Source organism: Phalacrocorax carbo, chromosome 13 (genome assembly GCF_963921805.1).
Source record: "Phalacrocorax carbo chromosome 13, bPhaCar2.1, whole genome shotgun sequence".
NCBI classification, from domain to species: Eukaryota; Metazoa; Chordata; class Aves; order Suliformes; family Phalacrocoracidae; genus Phalacrocorax; species Phalacrocorax carbo.
The window spans coordinates 2,866,261-2,887,409 of NC_087525.1; the positions used below are offsets into that span (position 1 = coordinate 2,866,261).

At 39.5% G+C, this 21,149-nt stretch overlaps 1 protein-coding gene across 5 annotated transcripts in view; it reads right to left on the reverse strand.

The window, feature by feature from the left end:
* Nucleotides 1–21,149, reverse strand: part of PCDH15 (protocadherin related 15) — an 826,977-nt gene that overhangs the window by 352,487 nt on the left and 453,341 nt on the right. The gene's annotated exons all lie outside the window — the stretch shown is intronic.

Below are 21,149 nucleotides of genomic sequence, written 5' to 3' on the forward strand. Positions count from 1 at the left end.
TAATTACCACAGCACAGGCAAGACCTATGAAGGAATATCAAAATAGCAAAGCATTTATTCAGATCTCCATTTAGGCAAAGTCTCAAAAGGACACCTCCACGGCACGGTAATTTCATCAAGCAACAGCTTTGCTATTCATCGGATGAGTTCAAATGCAAGACCAAACGCTTAAACACCAAGGGTAAGGACTGATAGCATGGCATTCCTTGAGGATTTCACCGGATGCTATAAAAACAACAGGACCACAACAGACAACTCTAACCGTTTCCAGAGGCATGTGTTACAATCTTCTAGAAGTTTAGGATTTGGCTAACTGAACCTACAAACTCTTTGTTAGGGTTGCAAAGCTCACCCACACAAACTCCTACAGAGACACCGTTTTCATGAATAGTCCCTGCTATTCACCATTCAACAGCGATCACCACACATACAACCAAAAAGAAATCCAAAGCAGGGGCAATTTTTTATTCTAAAAACCGCACATGCCTTACCAAAAGAATAATCAATATTCTTTTGAAACCTGAATAAGCTTTTTTCCCCATCATCTCTGTTCCCACAATGATGTTTTCTCCTTGCTGGACAGGCCAACCTCTAGTTCTACTCTTCACTAAGGAAACTGTCAAAATTACAAGTCAATCACATGTTAGCAGCCTTTTCACAGCACTGGCTTTCCAAACACATCAGGATTTCCAGAATTATAATCAAAGCAGTTATTCAGTATGTTTAAAATCAATGTTCAGCTTTGAAATCTGGAAGAAATGCAGGTCTCAGAGAAAAGGCAGACTATACAGTTAAATTCAGTGATTTGCAGAGGATTTATTGCAAGTGTGAGCAGGTGAAGCAATAAAATTTATCATGAGATAAATTTCAATGAAAAGAAGAGATTAGAGCAATAGCCAAAACTATTTCTATAGCTAGGGAAGAAGAAAAATAAACAGGATGTGCAGTAGAAATTACCCTCATGGCACCAATAAAAAATTTCTGAGGAAACCTGTAGTTTTATTGCACAGATAAGAGTTTACAGATTATTTCATATAATTTCAACCCTGTCAGTACTAGCCAAGTATCAGAGTGCTTTTTAAGATGCCTGTCACCTCTCCCTCCCCTTCTCAAAGACCAAACCTAATAACACCACAGCCTTATTTATTTTCACATTCATCACCATACACCGAACAGATAAAATTGTAGTCTTACACAAATTTCCAATTCAAAGGGAGACAATGTCTTTAAGGTTTTTAATTAAAATTAAGTTACATGTTGCAAATACATGGTGGTACACCTTTTTCTCCCTTGGCAAAATACGATCAATAAGCAGCAGCAATAAGCAATAAGCTCAAGCACTGTGTTGTATCACCAGGCATGAGACAGACCTGGTGGGAAGGATACACAAAGAACATCTTTAGACTGAGCCAGGTGCACAGAAAGGTTATTCCCATCATCAGGAGGATGGAGAGTCCATCCAGTAAAGATGACTGAGCCTTGAATTATTTAGTGTAGGAAAATGAAAGCTTTCTAGAAATACACTTGGGTAAATATCAAGGAGGAAAAACGAGTTCCTTAAACTGAAGAGCAATACCAGCACAAAGAACACTGAGTGCACAGGAGAAGCGGCTGCATGCTGCTCACAAATTTAAAAAGTACGTTAACAGCCCCAATTATTTTTTTTTTTTTGGTGGGGGGACTGTCAGAGAAGGCAGATACTGGAACACTTCCCCAGAAGCACCAGCACAGAAATGCTATTTCAGCATTTGGAAACCTACCTTTACTTGCTTACGAAAAGGATTGCATGAAATACTCCTCAGCAATATGAAACAGGGCACAGTTTTTCTCAAGTTTTATTTAAATGTTCCTCAATAGAAATTATTTCAGCAGTAACAGATTGCTCTATTCAACATAACCAAGCAGAGATAATTTCAGGACCAAGGGTGACTTCTGAAGGAAATATTTACAAGCGACTTTACTTTCCTATTCTTTTGTTTTGAAGTGCCCTACATCTGACTGTGGGCCTTAGTATAAATCTATTAGATATTTTAACTATTCCAATTTCACACTCCAGATTATTACCAGAATACTGACCTACACCTAACTAAGAATTCAAGTTTTTAAGAAAACTACTGCAATTGCTAAGACAGGATGGTTTCTTTCCACCACGTAGCTTCTTCGAAAAGAGGCCCCGTGCCCTATCAAGCAGCGGCAGGGAACACCGCGCAGACAGAGGCTGCCTGACACGTCTCACCGACGGAAAGAGCCCCTGCTCTCTTGGAAGTGCAGGGAGAAGCGGCACGCTGAGCCACGGTCTCTTTATTCTAACTTCCTTAACAAAAAGCAAGTTGTCCCTGAAATTCCTGGGAATAACGGAGTAGTAATGGAAGTCAAATCACCTTAAACTGAACATGCTTTAAGAAAGGCAGAAAAGGCACTACATAAATGAGCTTCCCTATGGACAGTTTTCACGGTATGTTTTATGCCTACGCAGCAGCATGGGTAAATGTAAGCGTGATGTAGCAGTACCCTCCCCCCAGGCACCTAACAGAAAAGGCAGTAGGCATCAGGCAAAAAAAACTTAGTAAATAAAACAAGCTATGAAGGCTTTCCTAAAAAACTTAGAGAAGCATTTTTGTTCCTGTCATTAACTTCACTTTTTTCATCTAACTAGTGCATTTGCTTTATAGTTATATGATCAAGGCAAAGGTAGATAAACAAAGGGCCCATCACCTTGGAGGCAAAGTGAAAATCTTATTTAACAAACTCTTCATGGAACAGTTACATGGCTCAGATCCATTCGGTTTCTGATGGCTAATTCTCATTATTTTAATTTCTAATTATTTTTAATGAGATGGCTCAGAGGAAATCCTCAATCATTGTTCTAGGTAAGATGCTTAGCAAGGTCAAACAGCCTGAGCCAAAACAAAACAACTTGAATAATCCCACACTCTGCCAACAGAGCGCTGCCTGATCACCGTCCTTTCACCTCCTCCCTGCCCTCTCAAAGCCACTTCTCATCCAACTATTGCATTACTTAGAGGTCTGCTCGCTGTTCCAACTTCACAGCTAAAGAAAACAAACTATAAAAATGAAAACAAATGGCACTGAATTAGCTAATAAGCAACTCCAAGCATGGGGAACGGACACGCAACATGGAGAGCTCTAGAGACCTGAGCGGAGACAGTCCTGCGCCAAGCCGGGGGTTAACTCGCCCGACAGCCAAAGGCCCTTCCAACCACCTCCCCAGGCGCGGGGCTGCCACTAACAGCAGCGCACCTTCCCCTCCTGAACTCTCTTCTCCTTGTTCCCACCAGCCCAAAAGGCCAACTGCATCCTCACAGCCCCTCTCCGGCAGCCTCTTTCTCCTGCCATCTCCCGAGACAGCCTTCGCAAATATCTCCTCAGTAACGCTTCCTGTAAGCCCCGCGTTCATACCCTTGCGAAGACGGCTGTAGCCTCACCCACCTTTAGAAGGTGTCTGACAACAAAGAGACAAGGCCAGAGGTAGTCACAGCGATCAAGAATTGCCCATAACCTCCCTCTAGTAAACGCAATGACTTGGAAACCCAAATTAACCATTTATACTTCATATATCCCTAAACTCTAGCTAAATAAAGAATTTTATTTAGTTGGGAGCAGTGTCTCAAGTTGGCTGTTCTGATCATTAAGTCATACAACTGCAACGCACACAATCACAACCTGCTTGAAAATTTAATCATGAAAATGGCTTGCCTCACAAAGCCTCATAAATTTAAGTGACTATAACCAAAAAAAGGTCTCCCACAACACTCGAGAGGGAATTTGTGTCCCAATAACAGAGCAAGCTTTAAGATGTGTTCTATAACTTAGTTCTACCACATCAAAGACAAATATTTTCATCCTGACCAAAAAAAAAAAAAAAGGGGTGGGGGGTGGGGGTGGCTGCCCTGCAGGGGGTACAGCACGCTCACCTGGAAAACAAACAGCCAGCCTGAACCCTTCTGGGGACATTATTCTGTGAAATAACTGTCATCTCCTCCTAAGTGCTCCTGAAATTAAAACTGGAAAAAATCCACTTCAATATGCTTATCACCAACTCTTCCTCCAGCTGCTTCAGAAATGCCCAATTATTACTCTAAGTTATTTTACATTTTATCTTATATTGACTATATAAAAGAAAAATTCAGATAAGGAGATTTGTTTGGTTTCATTTAAACAGTCATGGTAAGTACAACAGGCAATCTCAAAAATCTCAGATCCTAGCAGATACGCAGCCTGAATTGAAGGACTTATTAAATAAAAATTCTACTCACTAACTACCACAGAAAATTATTTTATTTGTTGGCAGAATAAAATTTCATTCTTTATTTTGTCTCTGGAACAAAGATCAAAATCTAAACTTTATCAATAATTGCAGAAGGCTCTATTACTCTTCAGCATCAGTCCCTTACTTACCTAGCGCTTTCCCCGAGTCAGAAAAATCACACCATGCAACTACTCTGTATTTTTGCTTCAGCCACTTGTGTTGTATTAATGAAGTTCACAACATTAAACTTAACAATTACTCAGTATTTACCTTTACACTTAATCCAAACTGAAAACATTTTGAAAGGTGATGTGCGTCACACCGACAACAGCTTTCCAATAAAGCTGTGAACTCAAAGGACAGAATTACGGCCTGACAACTGACACACTGAATAAAGCCATATGTGTTCAACAGGAAAAACTCAAACTTGTCTTCAAGCACAGCCTACAAAAGCAGATTTACAAGAATACAGTATTAACTCTTAATTTCTTTTTCCTCTTAATTTGTCCAAACTCTTCCTGAATCCATGGAAGTGCATAGCATCTACAACATCTTAGAGCAAGCTTACTCTGAACCTAGTCACTGCTTGTTCACATGGTACCACTTCACCATGGAGCAGGAAGAAACAGCATCCAACCACTCCTGACTGACCCTCTACATCCTCTATGACTTCAGTAAACCATTTTGTTATCCCTAAATACTGAAGCAAACAATAATTTAAAGTGAGTTCAGGATTCCAATGTACTTCCACACGACTCTGTGGTCAGGCACTGGCACAGGCTGCCCAGAGAGGTAGTGAGTCACCGTCCCTGGAGGTATTTAAAAGACGTGTAGATGTGGCACTTGAGGACGTGGTTTAGGAGACATGGTAGTCTTGGGTTGGTGGTTGGACTTGATGATCCTAGAGGTCTGTTCCAACCTTAATGATTCTATTCTATGTGCTATGAATAAACAAAAATGGTTACATGGAAAATATAGTATTAAAATTGATTGCCATCTTTAAACAAAGTCATTTGTGGCCAATTGCAACGCCGGAGCCTCTAGGCAAAGAGCCCTGCTGATGTCTCAGACCTGACCATCGACTGCATCGAGATTATTTTTAAGCCATATGTGCAAATATAACAGTAAGGCACATTAACAACATACACAACCAGTCAGCTAAACCCCTCTTTAAAAGTGACATGGATGAACACAAGCAACAGTTTTCAGGCTGATACCACATACACCATGGTATACTTCATCAGAAATACTATGGCAGTTTAGGACGTACTGTCTCCTGGCTGGAGGAAAAGTCATCTCTGCTGCTGACCTGGCAAAGGAGAGCACACCGACATCTGAACTAAACCACCTCATTTTGTCCTGAAGCCCACGACATGACTGTGTGCCGTCTTTTAATCTGGCTCAGCTCTTCCAATAATAGCAGCTGACCATGAAGCGGTAACAAGTGACTGGCAAGTGAGATGGGAGGCTTCGACACCCTGATCCACCCCTGCAGTTTCCAGAGGAACTGCCCGACTCGTTCTCTGAACACTGGAATTAGAGGCGCAGCTGCCTACCTGTGCTCTGCAACAAAGGAGATGCCAAAGCCACTTTGCTTGATATACGTGCGATTATAAAGAAAACCTTGGATAGTTCAACACCAAATGCTGGGAATTCAACCTCTAGAACAACGAAGCACTGACAAGTCATTTGATGCTACAAAAACCCAGCGCAGCAAACAAGCCAAAAGCGTTTTCCAGAGAGACAGATGAGTGGGAGCAGAGTTAGAGAAAAGCCTAAATGAACAGAGGGGAGTTTTCTAGTACCAGAAGTGGAGCTAGAAGTCTAGATTTTAAAAGTTTTGTTTCTTCCCTTCTGCATTTATATGCATTTTAATTTTGCTCTAGTGAGAATAAAACAAAGCAAACACTCAGCATTCAGCAGCACTCCTTAGTTCAGGGAGAGCAGTAAGCATTAAGCAGCAGTCTTAATTTCAAGCATACTCTTTTCTTCAACTCTCACTCTTTCCATCTACGTTGAGAAAGAAAGAAGAGCTTGTGAAAGAGGGTTAAGGAAGTCAAAGTATTTAAAGCCTTTCCCCCCCATTTTTTCTGCACTGTTAGGCACATAAAACACTTGCATAAAAGTCTTCAGTACAGCGAGAACCACTAAATCCAGTCCTCAAGCCTGAGTCACTGATAATACTGTGGCCACTTTATATAAGCAATTAATGGAAAGTCATTAATAAAATAGACACATGATTTTTGCCTGATCACTGACTGGAAATTAAAGAGAGTTTGTGCATGTGCCACAAAGAGAGACGTACAGTGGAACAAAGCCAACACACCTGCATGCATTGGTTTACTAAAGGTTCCCAGAACAGCAAGTGCCACGAGGGTAGATTCTGAATCGCTGGGGTGGTCGGAGAGGGTACAAGCTACTGAGAAAGCCTGTTTCAAGACAACTACGTGATTCACAAAACAGAGTAACAATGAATACAGTAAAACCTCAAGCCCACAAGGTTTTATAGATTGAAATTCCCTGCAAAGCTCTTGGCAGTTTGTGATGTGCAGGAAAAGTGATAGCGTGTTCTCTGCTTAATATAAATTGGAAACGCAAGAACTGAAATTCTGACAGACTCTAGCATTGGCTGAGGTTAAAGCACCTCACATTTAAATCTGCTGGAAAATGTATTTCAGACGCACTTTATTCTCAGAAATGCCCGAAATGCTCGTTAAGGAAACAGTCCTTTGAAAGACCTTATACTTACCTCCACGTTTTGTACTTCCACTGCTCATTCACTGGGGAACACTCACAGAGAAACCCCATGAAAGAGTCTCTCTAAACATCTTGATTTACAGAACAAGGTTGCTAATAAAGAGCTACATAGAACCATACATTTAAATGGAGTAACTAAGCAACCCAGTTTAAGGGGAAAATGTCCTGCCTTGTTTCCTGTGCGACTGAATTCACAACTACAGCTGTGCAATTTAGGATAAGCTTGGCATAACCTTTACATTAGCAGGCTTGTACTACAATTGCTCTGTATTGAAAATAGCATAAGACGGGCTTTCACAGACTATTTTCAGCTCTTCCTGATAGACATCTCTAGTTGTAGAAACTAGAAAGGAGTGACAGCAAACTTGAGTTAGATTCAAACACATCTGCGATACCTCTTAAGACTATACTGAATTTCTGTGCTTTGATTCAGAGTGGCTCAGTTAAGCACTAGTCTAAAATTCAGAGCTCAAACTCACAGACTCAAGTGAAAGATAACGTTAAAAATCTGACTGTAGCTTAATTTGGGTTTGGTTTTATTTTTAACTGGACAAAAAGTGAGGTTGACGGATAAATCAGGTACAAAAAGGACATAAACCAAATAAAGAGTATTATTGTAAGCACTTGTTCTGCCAGCCTCAGAAAACGTGCTTTCATACAGAAAATACAACCTGAACAGCTGATTTATTTTGTAGCTTTATTTTTCTGTTCTTCCAACTCTTTTTTTACAGATATAATATCTATAAAAGGTTTGGTATGTGAAAATTGCCCTGCAAGTGCCGTGGATTGTTATTTTACTGTTACAGCTTTAGAAAAACACAGTACCATCCGTCTTTCGGGCAATATTCTTTTAGATTGAAATAACTTTCCATTTTACAAGCAGTTTTGCAGTTGACAGAGTCTTTAAAATCATACTTGTGCCTGAAAAGACTGTAGAACACAAAAATACGATACTATGCCATGTAACACCTAAATTGCTATTACCAAAAGTAATTTTTAAGACCATTAAAATGCAATGGGTGCCTCAAGAATAGCTGTAATATCTTCAGAAGCGCTTAAACTTCAAGAGTTGACTAAACCTGCTTTTAACCATGACTACACACTGAGCATTAAAATTTCATGCTGTTTTCAGTATTTTTGAAATTGCTTTTTCCCTATTACCCATATGATGCATTTAAGACAAAAGTTTCACACAGGAGGATGCAAAGATATTTAGTATTTGGAATTAAACTGAATTCAGGGACTATAAGTAAATTTTAAAATCACAGTAATTTTAACAGCTGTGTAAAAGCAGGCATTTAAGTACCAGTACAAGCACCTTGGAAAAGGCAGTTGGAGATACTTGCAACCTTTCCTGTTGTTGAAACTTATTTACAAGCAAATAAAAAGGAATTAGTATTTATTAACTAAAACATAAGAGACAAGACAGCTAAACTGCCTACAGAGAAGCTAATAATATTTAGCCTTCCCCTCTTCCTGAAGGGTACATTTGTGACTTTTAGACTTTAGGCTCAACATCAGTGTTCATTGCCACTGAAATCAGTTAATTATCAGGCTTCTCATCCTCCCTTGAAGAATTTCTCCCATTTCGGTCCAGGATTCTTTTTGAACACAACAGACACAGAAAACATAAGTCTGTCTTACAGTGAACTGATTTGGATTAGCTGAGACAAAAGAAAGCAGCATTAGAAGGAAGTTTAAGATTAAATTTAGAAAAAACCTTCATGACATTTTGCTATATACGCAGGAATGTTTTCATTTTTAAAGCAGATGTGAAATTTTAGAATGTTACATTACTGTATGTGAATACCATTGAACCACATTCTTGAGACTATGGGTTTGGGAACTGTCTTTAAAAAGCAGCACTTTACAGAATAGGGAAAAAAGTTATATTGACACAAAACCTTAAACTCCCTTTGGATTTTTGAGATTATAACCCCCCTTCCCTTCATCCTAAACACTAGCAACATTCACATGTTATGAAGCAAAAAACAAGAACCAAGTTGTCAGTCTACCTTCTGCCTTCGGTGGCAGAACAACCAGAGGCTGTTTTGCTCTTCTGAAGTCACCTCTCCCATGCTGAGCATTAGCTGCTGTAAATATTTTAATGGTTCAAGAAAATCCCACTCGGTACCAGATGTGCCAAACCTACAGCAGGTAACTGTGCCCACCTCCACCGAAAACAGACTGCGCTAATTAACCTGCCAGTTCTAGGACTGTTTATGCTTCAGGTAATTACCTCGCAATTTTGTGAACATCTACATATTGTGCCTATAAATATCTTTCTCATGACATCTCTAATGAAGTCAGTGTTGATCAACATCTTCCTGTAATTAAGACATCAAGCAGCAGTGACAGAAGGTGAGGAAGTCGCTTTGCTGCTTGGTAAAGCAATACCCTGCTGTGCCCTTCATGGAAACGAAGAGAAGCAAGACAACTCCTTGCCTTAAAAGGCACCCTACTCTTTCAGCTCCTTGAGTACTCACTCAAATGCTGCTAAAATTAGCCAGTCAAAATAGACTGCATCTTAATTATAAGAACGCAGCACAAGTTTTCTCCCTCTTTCTCCACAGCAAATGCAACCCTGTTCTGGGAGGACAAGCTGCTGTGTCCTACCGTCGCGGGACTCTAGTAGATTAACTAGCACTTACCAGAGTACCCCTCACTCCACCCCTGCAGAAACAACCCTCTGGGCAAATGAGGCATGACCTGGAGGTTTTCATGTTTAAAATAGGGTCCCATGATGTAATTACCTTTGAATGCCATCTTGAAGTAAGACAAACACTGTGCTTTGGTTTTGAAAGCAGAAAGGTTTAGATATCTAAAGTAGATGATGTTGTATCCAATATTAGCGACCAAAAAAAAAAATGCCCAAAAGGCCATAAAAATGGCCAAAATCTGTTTTTTAAGCATATTTCCAGGCAGACATGTAGTAGCAGAACACAGGAAATAGCATGTAATGACCTTACTACTTACAATCAAGTTCCTGTGGCTTCATAAAGTTAACTTATTTTGCACGGAGGGTGTTTACACATATTCACAGATGCGAAAATTAATTAGCCACAGATCTGGAAAATGCTGCCCCACTGCCTGGATGAAAAGGTACAGAGCTGCAAGGGGAAAGTCACAGGTAGACGGTCCTTTGCAAAAAGTAAAAAAAACCTTAAGGCATCTAAGATATGCAGCTCTTGTATGCCACACGACCGAGTCACATCCATTTGCATGTTCCTCATCCATGAAAAATGCAAAGTAATAAGACTTTAGAGAAAGTGTCATTCTTTGAAGTATCTGTTTAATAAATTATGGTCCATTGGATTCAATAATTGAAGCCTGAACTGCTTTCTGCCCATCATAGATCTAGCCTGTGTCTAAACAGCCTGAACCTGAGTTAATTATAGAGGCAATAAGGACTAATGCTGAACAGCTACAAGGAGTTATTTGTTTTGCTTCTGGTTAGATGCACACTTTCAGTACCTATTTTGTTAAGCAAAGAAATGATACATTTAATTTTATAATTAAAATTGTTCCCACCTACAATGATAATCATACCCATTCTTATATAAAGTTGTACTTTGTCTTCCTGGTCCCACAATTTATTATTTACATTTTCAGGTAAATTCACAAAATATTTCCCAGTTGTAAACACAATTTAACTGAAAAAACACAAGGCAGGGAGGGAACACCAAGCTTATATGGAAAGTTAGTACTTTCCTCAATATTTATTCAAAATATATTTTAGAAAAAAACTTTTTGGTAAAAAGTATGAAGGTGTAAGTTAAGCCTCTTTTCTGAAGCATCTATTTAATAAGGAAAGTACAATCTGAGATGAAAGAACATATCTATGGCATCATCTGTTACTCCTGCCAGCATTTCCTTATATATGTGTTTGGAAAGCCTGAGCACTATTAACTCAAAAATGGTCTGGTAAATGCAAAGTAGTTAGAGTCTTTGTCTTTGAACCAATTTAAGGTTTTAATAAATTTAAGGTTTTAGGTATCTCCCCTGTGAAGCAACTATGTGAGTAAAGTAGCATGGGATGAGACAAAGACTGTTTAACTCTGCACCCATCTGCAGAGGATTCCCAAAATGTGCCAAGCACTCCCAAAACATGGTGCTAAAGCCAAGCAAAGCAGCTGATGCTGGTGCACGGCATCTCCAAGCTCTAAGCACCGAAACACTTCTTCCAGAACTTGTGTTTTAGACAGGATGATTCTTTGTGTTGTTTTTTTTTTTAAAAAAAACACTAGAGAAAAATGAAGTCAAAGCACGGTACATGTGCTGTCTGAAACCTTTATCATCAAACAATAGATAAATTGCAAGAAGAGAGTTCATACATTTCTGCTACATTGAAAAAGACGTTCCATATCCCTTGCAATACGACTCCAAACCCTCAAAATATTTACTTCTCAATTCGTACCTACTATGAAAACAGTTTCAAAAAATAAACACCTTATAGGACATACTGATTACCATCAAAGTCTCACTAATCACTGGGAGAGTTGGAGATGTGGGAAAAATTTCTTTTCCTAAAACTGACACGGTGCTGGTACCTTTGTGTTTCCAAAGATAACAAATAGCAAAGAAATTTCATAAAAACAGTTAACAAATCTACTGCTCCTGGTGCTAATAATGAGTATAGGTAAATTAACATAAAATGCAATTCCAGCTTCTTATTGCAAAGACTATGGAAAATTTAAAAAAAAAAAAAGAGGAGGATATTTGATGGCAGAAATTAAGATTGATCATCTGTTCCTGTAAAGATACAGCTCTCCTCAGCGTTCCAGTTCCTATGAAAAACTAGTAGTGCCAAAGGAATATCAGCTCCTGCCCATCCGTGATCCTTCTTTTCCCTCCAAATACATCCGTACACACAAACACTTCTCGAAACAGCATTTGACTAGAACAGACAAGTATCTGTACGTGTACTTACTAAGTCAGTCCAATCCAAGTGCATATTCAGGCAAGTTTTACACCAGCAAGGATGGGCAGCAAAGAATGTTTTTTCTTAAATAAAAAAAAAAATTTAGTAATAACTTGGACCCGAAGGCTACACAGAGGCCATCAGTAGGACAGAAGTGATGCCTCCAAACTGAACTCTGTTTCATCTCTAGAGCTGAAAATACAAGGATATAGGGGAGCTCAAATTCTTCATGTAAGGTTCCACCTATGAGATAGCATTGAAAAGAATCCTGCAGATGAAACAACAATTGCACAGGCATTTCTGTAGGTTGTAAATGCATTTTTCTTAGCATTCTGCAGCACCAAAGACTATTCCTCTCCTAATCCCATTCAACACTACTCTCTGATTTTATCTAGGACACAGGCACTGATAAAGTAGCACACCTGACACAAAAGTACTTGGCTTCTACTCCATATCCAGGCTGGCTGTAATGGAGGGGTTGATTAATTTTGTATTAGTCAGATGCACAACTGAAAGTAAGTCCTAAGCCATTGATTACACTGGAAGAACAAGCAGATAAGGCATTTTCTTTTCATATCTCTCATTCTTAATTATACAAAGATTCTAGCTGCAAGGAGCATCAGTACACAGCTGAGCACAGCTATGGGATTTTTATTATTTTTATGTATGATTGTTTATGTTCTTTAAGTATAAGATAAATTTTTTGGTAAGATTCTGATTCATTATGGGTTTATTTCTGGATAATGAAGAAAACAGTCATTTATCTGAAGCCATTCACTCAGTTCACCTTTCCCTGTCAGTATGTTCATAACTATTTTAAATATCGGACAACAATAGGTTCACTGATTATATGGAGCTGTGCAAAGACCGTGCCCATAAAATGTCTGGCTTTATCTGCAGTTTGTATACTGAGCAATTCAAAGCCTTTTATACTACAGTAGCCTCCATCACGTTTCTTTGAGCACCCAGAAGGTTATTAGCCAACCAGAGACTCTCATCACCTGTTAATCACTACCTCCTTAGCAGAATAAAAAGGCTAAAGCTTGAAGACAAAACAAAACAAAACTGCTAAGCCCCTGGAGCTGTAAAACCACTACCCATGCCACTATACCCACTGGTGTTATTAACTAAAGAGATAAAATTGCAGATATGAGGGGCAATTGACTTGAGCAGCATCCCAGAGGCAAGCTTCTGTGTCTTCCTGATTAGCTTCATTCAATTATGTCACCTTAATTGCTCATGTGCTAAAACTCATTAAATGAAAAATAACATTGCTTCCTGCAGGTTGTGCACTTGAGACCTGAAAAATGGACACCACCGGTGTACCTTTCAGATACTGCCAGAGATTTCAAAGAGCAGGTACAGCCTATCAAAGCAGACTGATGGTTTTTGTGGGTGTAGATCCTCAATATCATTGTGGGCTCAGGGACAGAGTATTTCTCCTTTTCTTTTAAGCTGCTGGTAAATTTTCACTTTAAAATCATTCAACAGTTTTTTTTCCCCCCAAGATAATCAAAATTTTAGAGGTAAGGTTAATACAGCAGCTCATCATTTTAACGGCACCAGAAAACAAAACTTCAGCCTCTCTCTAGCTTTAGAGTGTTAAGCTGTGACTAACACAGCCCAAAAAGACTAATTACCACAGCTTCAGGAGCCACACTTTGACTTTTTCAGTTCTTTTTGGTGAATTCAAGTTTCCCCTTCATTATCCGTTCATTCAGAGCATTTCTGAGCAAAACTCTCTAACATTCCCAAACCACACTGCACATGCAGAAGCAGCATGATTTTTGCAGCAGACACTATGCTGTTACACAGACAAGCAAAGAAGCATCAGATTTTTTGGTGAGCTTTTTTGGGCGTTTTGTTTGGGTTTTTGGTTTGGTTTGGGTTTTTTTCCCATAGAAAACTTACAACTCACTCCGAGCTGCCACTCCTAATTCTACCTCTATCAAATGAAAGCATCTTCTTCACATACTGTATCGTTATCCCCAGCAGGAATTGCAGATGCCCCGTCTAACTGAACTGGAATAGATTTCCCATCAGGAGAAACATACTTTGGGGGTGTCTCGTAAGAAATACCTTGCAGAACATGGCATTTTAGTGACGAAGAAACGATAAACAGAATCTCTATCAGCAAAGTCCCTAAAATAACATCTTTGATGTTATACTGAAATGAATTTAAGGCTATGAAAGTTTGCTAAAATTGCATATCTTAGATCAGATATATGGCATGTTCAAGTACCAATGCATTTTTTTCTTTCCCTCCCCCCCAAAAAAAAGCCAAAACCAACCAGTAACAGGTCAATCGAACAGATAGCTCACAAATGTACCTACATGCGCAAAAAATCTTCAAACTTCCTCCTCTCACTTATAAAACAGTACTTACCAAATGAGATGGTACTTACAATATTTAGAAAAAGAATCCTAATTTTTTTTCCACTTTAGCAACTCCCGTACTGTAGCCAAGGAGGAAAAAGGGCTCAGATTAACCCTAAAATCCTTCTCAGAAGGGAAACATCACAAATCTCTCCATAGCCTCTCACCAGAAAATTCCCAATCCACATTGACAAATACTTCTGTTTTATATTTAGCATGAGACACTTTATAAAACACTTCAAATTGTTAGAAACCTAAAGAACAGTATCCAGATTTTTTTCAATTGATTTTGTAATAAAAAGCAGTAAAGGAAAACTTGGAAGGACAAAAGAAAAAGCACTGAAGAAAGGGAAACAGAGCTGAAGTTTGACTTGTGTATCTGAAACTGTGCATACTAAAGAAAACCGTCTATACCAATGGCTCAAAAAGCCCTTTAGCACCTCCTACTAAAACTCTGAATCTGAACTTTGGAGAAATCATAACACTAGCTTGAAGATAGTGGTTTTCATCTTTATACATCTAAAGACCTTGAGATAAGACACCAGATGGCTTGAATTACAGCTAATAGTGGTACAAGTCTGGTTCTAAAGTGTCCATCCTAACAAACATCAGCTGCAGGGGACGGCTCCCCATCTTCCGGTAAGTGGGGCTCATTTCATTTCAGAGGGGATTCACTTCTCTGCCCTGAGGACTGAGCGCTCACAACACACATTGCGACTGCTGCTGGGTGAGCCTGTTCACAGAACGGGCCGACATTGCCAAGGAGATTTCTTTGGAGCTCCCCAATTTACAGTCACCTTCCTACTGTTCATCACGATGACTGACAAATAAACAGAGAAACAATTTAAGGAAACTTTTGAAAGGTGTCATTTACTGCAACTTCATCTATTACTAGCCATTATCACAGAATTACATTAAATATTACATTGATTCATGTGGCAGAATCACAATCATTTTACGTGGAAAAGAGTCTGATGAGTCAAGACTTAATTGCAAAGATGAGTAAAATCCATTGTTTCTATGAAAGAAGATGAGAGAGAACAATACACCATAAACTCATAACAATATAACACATCAACTGCTCTCATCCACTATCACTGTCAGCGATACCACATGGAAAAAAAATAGCCTACCTACTCTCTTTTCCTTTGATGTTTTTTCTGAAATCTTTCAGAACTTACTATTTTCCTGGTGGGCTGTGTTGTTTTGGTTTTTTTTAAGTAATTTATTTTTGTGCTGTTATCCATTTGCAATAAAAAAATAAAAAGCCCAGCTATTTCTCAAGAAACACAATCAGTCTGCATTGGCTAACCAGTTGCAAAGGAAACAGCAAAACTACCATCTCAGCAACACCAACGGCGAGGCAACAACAGACACCTTGTTTTAAGCTTGAGCCATCCGGAGGTTCAGATGAAACTTTTAACCAGGGAGGCCGCTGGCTGCTCGCAACTGTGTCTCGCTCCTTAGGACCTAACAAATAAGTCTTTCAAACAACGCTGTTTAGAAATAAGCTGTGAAATTAGTCTCATGCAAGACTTGCACAGCAGGTCAAATAATTAACTCCTGTCCCATTATACATCCTTTAAATTGGCGAACAAGTTGGCAGTAACAGAATTATATGTAGCTGCTCAAACCAATGACGTTCCAAAACAAGATGATAACACTAACAGAAAACCCCTGTCAGTATAACTGAGCAAATACAAACAGCTCATTCAACAAATAAAGAGGAAAAATAATCATTTTGGCAATAACTTGTTTTTCTCAACAGATAGTACCACAGAGCAGGATTTGACCTTCTTTTAAGGGACAAATAAGTATTTAACGTTGCATCAATATTGCGGGTAAAATAATCAGTAGTTTAAAAATCAATGGCTAAAGCTATAATATTACAGTACCGGATCAAGGAAAGCAAACGATGCAAGTAAATTATTTACTGCTTTGCAGGAATATGTTTAAAAATGCCTAACAGTTTGCAATACCTTGCCCTTTCAGATGCTTCTAAAATGAGAAGTGATAATGTTTATCGATACTGAGTTCAGAAAGAAAACTAAGATGGCATTGTAGGTATACGTACTCAAAAATCATACCACAATGTCCATCCTTCTATTAAAATCAGCTTTCTAGGACAATTCGACTAGATCTGTTCAGCCTTCAAGTGCAGAGAAATCCCATTTATCTGTAACTCTAATTTAAGAACACAACTTCTCTCCCTTGCTTCCTTTTTCACCTCCTCAGCCCTTCACTTTGCAGTCAGGCTAAACTAGCTGCATAATGATAGTTTGACATTATTTAAATATTTTATTTCTGCTCATTGCAGCCTACATACATAAACTACTCATCTCCACACCAATTTAAGGCTTACCATGCCTCGATACACTGTCTGATCAGTACTGCGGCAAAGGACAGACTTTTTCATAGTATTTTCTGAAACCTAACTCAATAAGACTCAGACTTCTTTTTTATAAATCCATCTCTTTCTTCTGTATACTCAGAAGTTTTCCTTTTGCCACCTACAAAAGAATTCTTATCTTTCAGCAGATTCCCTAGAAGAGATAAGAGAGAGGTATTTGCCTGGGAGGAAACTCAGTGATCACGGCTGTGCATAAGGACAAAACTCGTCACGACAAAAATCTTTCCAAGTCAGTTCTATTTGCTCTATTAAGTTCACATTAAATATTACCATCCTAGTCTTACCTGTTGCAAAGTCAAAGGCATTTATTCACCTGACACAGTGGGCCAGAGTTACAAACTGCAGTTACTTCAAAAACTACAGCCATATTTGTAGAAAGCGGGGGGAGGAGGGTGTTCAGTTTGGGGATTTTTTGGTGACTCTTTTTCATTTTAGGTTCAAAACCCACCCATTTCCTCACAACTGACTTTCCATATAAATCCTTAGCAACTGACTGAGTTTACATGAGCTTTAGTGAAGAAAAACACCATCTATATTTAATGATAGCGAACAGCTGAACAGTAATGATCCCCTAATCTGAAAATGATTACTGTAAAATGAATGCATTAAAGTGAGCTGCGAGGGCTCATCCTTTACAATTATTGCCCAAACACATGATTCTGCTCCCACTACACACACTACGGCAGAGATACTGTTGTCTGGAGCACGAACTCAGACCCTGCAGAAGTTCAGACCTTCTGGAAGCGCTGAAAAACCTGAACCCCTGTTTAAAGTCTTCCTAAATGGGAGTCTACACTTACAAAGCAATCAACAAAGAAAGTCATGATCTCCTCGGAAAAAATATTTCACACTTCAGTTATTTCCGAACAACTTAGTTACAGCACTACTGATTTTTTTCTATACCAATTACTTAAAACTTCATATTTCTTGCTATCCTAATTGGAGGTGTCCTTGCAATAACTCACTGTTCAATCACATCTTTGCCACATAATAAAACAGAAAACTTATGCTCGTTATTGATGCAGTTAAGAATGCCGCTCCCAATATATACATCAATTGAACTGAAGGAAAATTGGGCATTTGAAATGATTCAAAACCAGATCTGCAATTCATAATGCAGAGAACCTGTGCTCTAAAGGACACAGCTCTGAGTCAGTTCTTGTTATGTGAAAATCAAATCATAATAAAATAAAGTTTTAATCAAGTAGAAGTTCTTGTGCCTTGTTTTAAACAGATACTTCTTGTCAAAACCAGATTAAATTGAAGCACAGCAGTCAAAGGGAGGTAACTGCCATCACAGTTTATTTGTCAATATATGACAATCTCACATAAACTGTGCCAGTGCCCTTTCACAAGGGTTTCTGCTTTCCCTGTACCAGGCCTCCCCTTCCCAGACAGGAATCTCACCTTAGAAAGAGGACCTGTCCCTTGGAGGAGAAGTGCCAGCTCAGTATTCACAGCTTTCCCAAACCAAAGGATAGCTCAGGTTGGTCAAGCCCTAGGTGACTCAAAGAACATCGATGCTTGCAACCATATAAGCCAGGCAATCCAACACACACCACCTTGTGTGCTGAAAAATAAGGCTGAACAGAAAGAACTTGGTAGGCCAGGGCGTAGAAGCAGCTCATTCCTAGCTAGATCCCAATGTCTGGCTGTTCCAAGGATGTTGGGATCTGGGATTTGTTGCACCTCAGCAAGTGGCTTCCATGCCTCACCCATCCCAGCACCACCACAGGGAGCATGCTGGGTACTCGGTCACTTCTGCCAGGAGACTGAGCACTGAAATTTGCACATTAACAAAGGTGAACCTTGTTTCTGATGCCTGTAATTCACAAATTTAACTCGCCTCTTGCCAAAGGGAAATTGATCTTCTGCAGACACAAAGCATTGCTACTGGCACTTCAAGACATCCCATCAGTTACACTTCCAAGAACTAAACCCTTCAGGAACTAATGGCAGAACTGCAATTCAAAGACATCAAGGACAGCTCTTCTCCCTTCACGATCACTGCAGACCCAGGTGCCAGAGCTCCCAACCAGAAGCAGTAAGTTTTCATAAAGCAATCAAACAAATTACTTGTGTTCCGAAGAACAGAGGCTTTCCCAGGCAGCCCTTAGGCAAACACCTGTTTGCATTTCTCTTCTTTCACTGGAGAGGTACCGTACATGGCTCAGGAAATGATAAATGGGCTACATGTATTCAAGTATGCATTTTCCTGAGTTAATTTCCTTCCCAACAGTAATATATCAAGATCTGAAACTATTTTATTTCTGAAGTATCCTCTTAAAGTGATTTGTGACGCCCTTTAGTGTTTCAATTTTTGTAGCACAAGATTTTAACAGACTGAATGAAAGACAGTATCTCAGAAAAGAGGCCCCATGCAGCAGAAAAACAGCTGAAGGAGCTTATGCCTGAACAATCCTGGTGGCAAAAGTGAATGGCACAGTTGTGTTTATCACAGGAAAACCCTTATTTGAAAAATAATCTCCCATTCAGGGTAAAAACTATTTAAATGGCTATTCCCTACATCCTGGTAAAAACAAATATTTGCTTAACCTTTACAAAGTAAAATACATATTTTGATAAGTAAATCTTCTGATTAGCCTCGATTTTATTTCATTTCAGATGCCAGAACTAACTATAGATGGACTTAACCTCAATTAGTTCAACACTTTCTAAATGTTGAAGTTGGCAAGAGATGTGTTTCTTCCTGCCTGGCCCTCAGGCCTTGCAAAGTCTGAGTTTCAGTTTAAGAATCCAGTGCAGATAGTTTTACATTATGCCTAACCTGGAAGTTGATATTAAGCCCTTCCAGACTTGGTATCGCCCTCCCCTGCTGCAGATCTAGCAGTTACGCAGCTGTAGGGCAAGTCGGCTCAGCTTATTGAGCCAATGGAAAATGAACCCAGAAAGCTCTAGTTGCTCAAGTAGAGGTTTGGTTTTTTGGTTTGGTGGTTTGTTTGTCTGTTTCATATGCAAAAGGAGCCAGCAGTAAGAGTTTCTGTTCTTTTGATACAGAGATCAAAAACCTTGACATTGCTATAGATGACACCTGCCTTTAGTCTTCTGTTAAACTACCCATCCCCGCTTCTACACACCTTTCTTTCAGCAGAAGCAGAAAAACCAGTAGCAGAGTGGTGCAGTAGAAGATTGTTCTCAAGCAGCTCCTTCAGCACAGCCAGGCAGGTGCTCAGGCTTACCTGGCAATCTGCTACCTTGGGCAGCTTCCCACACAGCCAGCTTTGTATCCAAGGTAAGAAAAAGAAGTAGGTGCTCGATGTTCAACACAACCCTACTGCATATATCATGAGGCAACATATTTTCGATACCTAGCGATCACAGTTTTCCACCAATTCCCACCCAAGTCACTTACTTCCTCAATTTTTCCCTACTGTATATTTTGCCCCAAACAAGACTGCCCCGCAAAACGCCCCCCGTGTTGGTTCAGCCCTTCAAAGGCCTTCACTAGCTTAAGGGTAACAGTCAGTATCTACTATCTTACATTTCAACCAAAATGAGATTTTCTTTTTTCCCCCCCTCAATCTACAAGGTAAGTTAGACTGCAATGAAAATGCTAACACGTATTCCTTCAAGCTTCCCAAGCATAAAGCCTTTGTCCTGCAGAGGTGCTTCTGCTAGCCAGTCCTACACTGAGAAAAGATCCAACCACCAGGTTAGAATTAAACACAACCCACTGAGCCATCAGTGACAGATACATTCCAGAGCGCAGATGTCAACAGCACATCTCCTGTTCGATAGGCTAGAGCAGTCAAAAGTAAGCAAATGAGTCTGAAACTAGATTAGAAGATAACCTCATACTACTTGGTGCCAAGTCCAAACTGGACCTGTATTTGGGGGGGAAGTTAAAAATCAAAACAGATCATTCCTACTTTACCATATATTACAACATGAGTACTGGTTCCATACCAAACAAGCGGAATTCAAGCACTGACATTTTAGGATGTTACGCAATAGGATGATATAACGATCCCCTGGGTCAACTGAGATGTAGGGAGACAGGCGAAAGCAAGCATCAAGTTGTGCAGGGGACTACAGGCAGGCTTTGCAAGGCCAGCCCTTCCTCTCCTGCCCCTCCAGAACTCCCCAAAATACAATCCAAATTTTCCCCTGCATTACAAGATAACATAAGGACTGAGATGGTCTCATCTCTGAGTGTATTAATTGAGGACTTCTGTCCTCAATTCTGTCAGTGTTCTTGTTTTACAGCTAAAAATCTTCAAGTGAAACAGAAGGGGACTTCTCAATCCTTTTATTCATCTGGGTATAAAAAAAAAGACAAAACAAGTCAACTTCAAGCAGCTCTAACAAATGGCTGTCTTCAAAGGTGCCATTACATTAAGCAGATCACCACAGTTCACACTCTCATTAAACACTTCTGAAAATCTTACTACCAG